This window comes from Anas platyrhynchos, chromosome 20 (assembly GCF_047663525.1).
Source record: "Anas platyrhynchos isolate ZD024472 breed Pekin duck chromosome 20, IASCAAS_PekinDuck_T2T, whole genome shotgun sequence".
Taxonomy (NCBI): domain Eukaryota; kingdom Metazoa; phylum Chordata; class Aves; order Anseriformes; family Anatidae; genus Anas; species Anas platyrhynchos.
In genome coordinates this window covers 542,393-548,503 of record NC_092606.1, presented here as the reverse complement: position 1 = coordinate 548,503, position 6,111 = coordinate 542,393, and positions in this window count along the sequence as shown.

The following is a 6,111-nucleotide window of genomic DNA, read 5'->3' as shown; positions in this document are numbered from 1 at the left end:
TCGGTGAAGTGTGTGTAAGAGTTCCTAACAAAGCTGGGGTAGCTCAGGAGGGGAGCTCCAAGGAGCACAGGCAGTCCTTGCTGCAGGCGGCTCCTCTCCCTGGCTGCCAGCCCTCTGCACGACCTGGCCCCTTTCCAGGAGATCTGTCCCGAGAGCTGTGCCCACCCGTTTGCTCCTACGCTGGGCTGACCTTTGTAGCTGCGCACCCCGAGCTGCAGCAGTACAGAGGGGTGACATTGCCACAAGGCACAGCGTGCAGTGACAGCAGTTTGCAAACAGGCTGTGACTGCTGTGGCGATGGCGATGAGAAACTCGAGGGGCAGATTCCAGTTCTGCCCAGCCCACACAGGTGGGTGCCAGATACGTAAAGGTGATTTGAGATACGCTGTGCTGAGTGGGTGTGTGGGGAGGAGCAAATACAACAAGCGTTGGCATCTTGATTTATTTTAAGGTATCATTGCAAAAGCCTTGAGCTGTATAATTGACTCTCTTTCTTCTCTAAGATTGTCATTATTACTCTAAATTTCATAATTCTTCCTAATATAGAGCTCACTTCAATATCACAGCATTTGGAATATTGCACTGAAACATTTGGATCATTGCAGTGGAGCTGGGTGTTATAGCTAGCCATTATGTTTCACTCTGCAATGGGTGCAATTAGAGATACAGCTTCAGAGTTAGATGTGGGAAAATATGAGTACTGGGAGGGTAAGAGGGAGGAGAGAAAAAGTACTGACTAGAAGTGGAGCCTGCTCATCTAGGAAGAAAAAGACTGATGGCTAATTCATCAGTATGAAATCTGGCGTGCCCCAGATGGGGCGTTCTGTCTGTCTGGGGCACTTTTAGGACACCGCTTGCTGCAGCACAGCAGTGGGAGCTGCTGCTCAGAGCCCCTGCAGGACTCAGCAAAGTCTGAAGAGCCGTGTGGGGAGCAGCCTCGGGAGGGCAATGCCTGGCAGCAATGGCACTGCGGGGCTTTGCTTTGGCCCCTGGCCAGCTGGGGGCCTTGGTGTGGGGCTCAGCAGGAGCCGTGCCCAGGTCCGGGGGCACCAGGGCAGGGTGCGGGAAGCGGAGCTGCGGGGAGCCAGGGGAAGGCTGGGCAGCTGCTGAAGGTGAAGGGGGTTTGCAGGCAGCTTGCACAAGGGCTGCTCTGAGCCCACCCCTCTCAGCTGGTTGTGGTCACAGGGATGCCTTGGCTTTGCCACAGCTCCAGGAAGGACTGAACCTTTTGAACTGTTTGTGCTCTTTCAGTGATTTTATGTGGTGATAGTCTTATTTATAATGTCACCTCGGCATTAGGGTTTTTCTACCAAGGTTTGTGATGATGCCGGCAGTTTTACGAGTCCCAGAATCATGGAGGGGCGGAGGCTGGCAGGGATCTCTGGGTCCATCTGGCCCAAGCCCTGCTCCAGCTGAACACCAGAGCAGGGTGCCCGGGACGGTGCCCAGGTGGCTTTGGGAGCTCTCCAAAGAGGGAGACTCCACTACCTCTCCGTGCAACCTGTGCTTCCTTTGTCTTCCAGAGCAAACGAATAGCTCAAGTTTTCAGCGACCCCATCGTACCTGCAGTTTTCTATGCTTCACTCTAAGCAAGAGAAGCCACTGGCCTCTTTGTAATGCCTGGAGGGTTGTTTTGGGTTTGTCTTTTCTTTTTGATTTGGCTGGGATTACAAGGATAATGCTTTATCAGAAATCCATAGTTTTCTGTGGTTCTTAAAACACTTCAGTGTATTTTACATTTAAATAGAAATGAAGCCTCCTTGAAACAAATTTATTCCAGTTGGCTTTGCACATTGATGATTAAAGAACGTGGTTCAATTTTTTTTCTCTCATTCTGAGCAATGTCTCATTAGACTTGCTTTTTATTGCTTTTCATATCCATCATGATTTGTGTCAGCAGAATGGTTATATAGACGGACAGCTTATTATCAGCTTTAAGTGAAGAAACAGAATACAAGAATGGTTGCTAAAAAAGGGAAAGGTAATTAATGCTGGGTGCCAGAATATAAATGAAGCTTGACATTTTCACTTTGTAAATCCAAATTAACCCCTGACTTAATGCTATAGAGCACGAGAGGGAACGCTGAGCCTCTGCTTGTGTCTCTGCCTCGCCCCCCCGCCCAGCACATCCCGTCTCAAGCTGCAGTCCCAGCTGGGGTCTGGCGGGTGTGCAACACAGCTGCAGAGCTTCACTGCCCCTACCTGAGCTGTGGTTACCCCTCTGGGAAAGCTCTGGGTCTGCAGGGAATTCAAATGATTGTTTTTACAACGCACTTTGCTGTTCCCCCCTTAATTTTATCATCCTGATGTGATCCATCTGCAAAGTAATTAGGGTTAGTTATTTGATGTATAAGGTGGGAGTGGGAGTGAGGGTCAAGGAGGACAGATTAAAGTGAATTGGGACTCTCCAAGTGAAGAGAAAAGAGGACTAAAGGGAGCCATGATAGCTCTTTACAAATACTTAGAGGGACATAATAAAGAAGACAGGGACCAATTACTTTCATTAGTCAATGAGAACTGAACAAGAAGTAACGGCTTACCCTGCAGAAGCTAAGTGTAGATTATGACAGAAAAGTTGTAAGGATAACAAGAACGAGCTGCCAAGGGGAGCTGTTGGTTCTGTCTCCCTGAGGCTGCCCCGGGAGGTTTTCTGGAGGTGGCTCAGCCCCTGGAGCTCTCAGGTGGATGTTGGATGCCCGACTTGCACAGAAACCGTGTGAGAGAGTGGCCTTGAATCTGAAGGTTGATGCTGAATATTTTGGAAATGTGGTTCCGCATGCTAAATGCTCCCTTTCCTTCTTTTCCTAGTGCTGGTGCAGAAAAGCTTCCAGCTTTGCTGTTTGCCTTCGTTACCTGCAGTGAGCGGGGGCAGGCGGTGCGCAGTGCGGCCGGGCCGGGCCGTTTCGGGGATTTGGGGCTGCAGCCTGGGTCCTGCTCCACAGCCGTGAGCTCTGCGGAGGAGTGAGGATGGAGTCTGCCAGAGGCCCGCAGATGCACCAGGAGGGAAGGCAACTCCCATCGCCAGCAGAGGATCTGTGGGTGCCTCGGCACCCTGTCTGTGAGGAGGAGCTCCCAGTGCTGCCTCTGAAGCTGTGCCATGGATCCCAGTGAAGCAGTGCTAACATGAGCCTTACGCAGTGCAGAGACTGGCTGCTACTGGGCCATCGCCGGGCTGAAAACGCCCTTAGCACCTTTGAAAAGCAACCAGTAGAACATTTTTATTGTCTGATAACCAAGCAATTAACTCGTGTCACAACTGTATAGTGTTTCTTTTGCCATAATATGGAGCTTTTAAGAAGAAAATTAAACCTGCCAAGCATCATTACATGATAAGCCTACCAAGCAAGCAACTATTCAGATTTCAGTGGCCTTGACTGAAGAACCTGGGAAAGTTCAGACAACTGGAAAATGTAAGCATCTGGCCAGACTCCAGATAATTTACCAGTACATTAGAGGTAATTTTTTGCTGGGTTCATGTATACCTGGTGATTCCTATTCAACTATGGGAATTTTTCTTGTTCTTGTATACATCCTCATTACACGCAAGTGACACGTTAGACACCAAGCTACAGCCTGTTGCTCCTGCTGCTTCTGATCAGAAACCTGACATCTTACTGAAATGGAAGTGAAAACGTGGAAGGCTTTGGAAGATCTGGGTAGGAATCCTATGGAGTGCATTAGCATTTGGTGAGCTGGGCACAAGAATTACTCAGGAAATTAAAAGGAGGATGTTATTTTGAGGTGATAAAACATTAAAATATGGAACTTGCATTTGAGTCAGATCCAGACTTAATTTTCCCTTTTTAAGCTGTAGCTTATGAAAATCCTGATTCTATGCCAGTAACGAGTGAAGTCTTTGGGATATTGCAAGAGGGAGAAGAGAACAAATTTGATGGTGCTGGTGTTGGGCTTCTCAGTGACATTTTGATGAAATGAAAAATGCTGAAACAAGTCAAAGGACAGGGAAGGTGGCAGGGTAGCTGAAATAAAACGGCAGGCAAGCCTACTTACATGACACGTTAATTAAGGTGATGTAGTTGTAGCTATCCTTGCTGCAGTGGGTCACTGAGCAAGGAGGAAGCAGTGGGACGGCTACAGCCTCTTTGATAATGAATTCATTTTGATAGGCTCCCGCTGACACCTACAAACGTTTCTCTGACGGAGTCAGCCTTTCAGAAGAGCTAAATTCTCAACAGCACAGCTTTGGCTTAGGTGGTCCTGCTGCCATACCAGCTGGGGGGACGTAATGATTTTGAGATACCATTCTCTTTTTTTCGGGAAACAAAGTGGATGCAAAGTAAAAATTCATCCCTCAGTTTGCTGCATAGACCAGCTCTAATATGAAGGTCTTAAACTTACAAAATAGCAATACAGATCCTTCCCATGTTCGCCAGCTTCATGTAGTTTCCAGGCTGACTCAAGTTGTCCCAAGAGGCTGAGGAGGACCGTCCCCTGGAGTCCATCTTCAAGGGAACTAGGGTTTACAAAAAGGTCTGTATTTTGCTGCAAGTACCAGAAAAAAAGATGTGGGCATGAAACCTGTAAGGAGGCACTGTGCAGATGTCTTCCTGGGGCCGCTGGAAGGAGGAACACCCCAAGTCTCCAGCTACAGCCCTGTGGTCCCAGGGCTGTGTTGTGCTGGGCGCAGCTCACGGATCGCTGCGTGGTGCTGTTGTGAGGCCTTGGCTGCTGGTGAAATACAAAACCTTTTTTTTTTTTTTTTTTTTTAATTAGATGCATTTAGCTCTGCTGTGGCCTGTTGGAAATATGTGTAAAGAGATTTAACAAAGTCTTCTGTAAAGGCAGAAAAAATAAAATATCCTTAGTGAAATACAAAACCCTCAAGTCTTTGCTTTGTGCTTGTTTTCTGTGCTCTCTGTGTGTAAATGGCTCAGTGATTAAAAAGCAGTATATGCCCTCTTTCTACACATGCTGCATGCTGCATCCAACCTCCCCCAAGCCATAGCCAAATCTTCCCTCCCGCAGGCACTGCTGCAGTCCTGAATGCACAGCAGGCGATGGTGGCGCGGGTCCCTGCTGCTCTGCATGGTGCTCAGCGCCTCCCCCAAGGGTGCGCAGCCCCCTGGGACCCTCCCCACTGCGCCCCGGCCTTTTTCCATTTCTTTGCTTCAATTTGTTCTGCTCCGCAGCAAAATGATTCCCTTGGTGAGCTGTTGTGTTACTGTTGGATTTTCTCATTCTTTTGTGGCTGTTAGTGGAGGTACAGGTTTCATCATGGCCGTTCGGTGGAAAGGGATGATAAAAACCAAAGTGGAAAGGCAAGAAAACAGCATTTAAGAAATAAATGCAAAATTATGAAGCCTCACTCTGCCTCAGAAAGAGAGAGTTTTATGCAGTTTTTGGCATTTACAAATCCTTTGTGAAAAGGTCACCCTCTACTTGGAATCTTATTAATACTGAAGAATGGCCCAGAAAATGTCATGTCTTTTTACCATGATATTTACACAAAAAAGAATGACTAAGCATGTGAAATTTCTTAAGCAGGATAGCATAACAAGGCCAGAGAGCACAGTCTTGCAGTACTGATAGGTGTTTTTGCCAGCCTGCTGACCCCACCAGCACCGCGGCGGTGGTGAGGTGACGTCCTGTCCCTGTCACCGTGCAGGGGACAAGGGGACAGCCAGCGGCAAGAAGCGTGCTGCTGGCTGGGTGCCAGCCGTGCCGAGCTGTGGGTTTACCCACGCGGGTGTCCTGCGGGCCCTGGGGCACGGGGCGAGGGAGCGGGCGTGGCGGCACGTGCAGGGTGCTGGCGACTTTCTGCTGGTTTGCATGCACCACAGTCACTGCTGACACAGGCTGTCAAACCTGCTTCTGGATTTTTATTTTGAATTGCAAGCCTCTCTTTGTTGCTGTTGTTAAGAGGCCCAGAAGCGGGCTGTCCCCAGCTCACAGAGCACCGCGGTGGCAGCTGCTGCTTGCGGCTGGCGGTGACCGTGGTCAGCGCTCACGTCCCTCCGGGAGTCAGAGTCAACAGGGAGCTTTCACCAACAGGTGGGCTTCAAGCAGTAAAGCCCAAACAGCTGGGCTCTTCTACCTCACCTGTGGGTGAGGGTGCTGCAAGTCACACCTGAGAAATGCGACTGGGGAAAT